Genomic DNA, 1,673 nt, shown 5'->3' with positions numbered 1-1,673 from the left:
ACATTTTGTAATTAGCGTTGCTCGAGGGCTTTTTGATTTTGACAAGTTGGTTACAATATGATCATTCAGGTTTTTAAATTTAAAAAAAAAAAAAAAAAAAAAAAAAAAAGCAGCTTTGTCCTTTCAGTGACTCAGGCCACTTTGCAACTTCGGAAATGCAACCAAATGGAGATAAATCTGTAAAAAATATAAATTTCTGTATTCAGCAGCTTCGTGAAAAGGAAAATAATAGTCTTTTTTTTTTGTCTTTAGGGCCACTTTTTGTACAAAAGAATGTATTTGGCTGTTCCCAGGTGGGAAATGCGTGGTTTGGTGTCAGCTGGATTTCTTTTTGCAAAACTCACCCAACAAACGTGGGAGGGTTCTCTGCAGCGGGTTTGACCTGCAGAGAGACGACGTTTTCACCCAGGGGTGATAAATTAAAATAAGGGAACACGTTTTACTCTGCTGATACTGGGGTGGGTTTGTGCTAAATGTAAATAAACTCTTTGCATTTTTACTGTTAAGGAAAGGGATAGACTGAGGTGTGGTATTGTGCGGTCACTGAGAATGTGAATTATTTCTAGGGATTTAATTTATTAATGATCTCCAGTGCTGTTGGGATGAGCTACCCTATGAAGGCATTACTTGAATTTTGGAGCAGGTTATTTTCTGAAACCTTTGTGTCCGTTACCGACACATCCCCAACAGTTTTTATAGATTATTTTCTCGAGACTCAGGATGATTTGGTAGTTTTACTTCCAGCTTTCTGCTGCTTTTGCATTCCATACTTGGATATTTCCCTGAAAATCCTGATGGGATGAGGGTGGGCAGGCCCTGGCCCAGGTTGCCCAGAGAAGCTGTGGCTGCCCCTGGATCCCTGGGAATGTCCAAGGCCAGGTTGGATAAACTTGGAGCAACCTGGGCTGGTGGGCGGAGCTCGAGGCAGGGTCTTCTAGAATCGTCTTTTGGGTGGTCGTTTGTTCCTCGCCTGAACTTCTCAGCTTTCTTAGTTTCTGGAGCTTGCAAAGCCTCCTGACTCATGGCCTTGGTATCTCCTTCAGATGCCCACCTTATCTTTATTTATAGATTGTTTAAAGCACATTCCCACTATCTCTTGCTTTAGAACAGTCAGCAGGACAGAACAGGCTCAACATCAACAGAGCATCTCCCAGAGCGTGGTACCAACCCTCTCCTAGTTCATCCTTTTAAAACCTGGCTCTGTTTCGCTCCCCACAGAGGGAGGCTTTTCAAATATCCAAAGGATTTGATTTTCCTGAAAGAAAAAAAGGTACTAGGTGCAACCCAGGGCTTGACACGTGGAGCATTTAAGTGATGTATCTGAAACTATCTATGAATGTACTTCTTCTAATAATATTAAACATTATTTTGAAATACCTTTTCGAATGCAATTCTTATTCTTCAGACTCTCTTCGCTGCTCACTCACTGACTTGAATTTTTGTCTGGCTCCCAGAGGTTGGAAAAGCCCTCCCAGCCCATGGATCCCCCCTGTGCCCCATCCCCACCTTGTCCCCCAGCCCAGAGCACTGAGTGCCACGGCCAGGCCTGCCTTGGACACCTGCAGGGCTGGGCACTCCAAACCTCCCTGGGCAGCCCCTGCCAAGGCCTGACCACCCTTGCCAGCAACAAATTCCTCCTCCTGGCCAACCTGAGCCTCCCCTGGCACAGCTGG

At 44.8% G+C, this 1,673-nt stretch overlaps 1 protein-coding gene across 2 annotated transcripts in view; it reads left to right on the top strand.

Moving 5' to 3' along the window:
• Positions 1–1,673, top strand: part of DOP1B (DOP1 leucine zipper like protein B) — a 57,897-nt gene that overhangs the window by 38,127 nt on the left and 18,097 nt on the right. The gene's annotated exons all lie outside the window — the stretch shown is intronic.

Source organism: Empidonax traillii, unplaced genomic scaffold (genome assembly GCF_003031625.1).
Source record: "Empidonax traillii isolate 1590-97213 ecotype Southwest subspecies unplaced genomic scaffold, ASM303162v1 scaffold1767:size76612, whole genome shotgun sequence".
NCBI classification, from domain to species: domain Eukaryota; kingdom Metazoa; phylum Chordata; class Aves; order Passeriformes; family Tyrannidae; genus Empidonax; species Empidonax traillii.
This window is presented reverse-complemented; position numbering and strand designations above follow the sequence as displayed.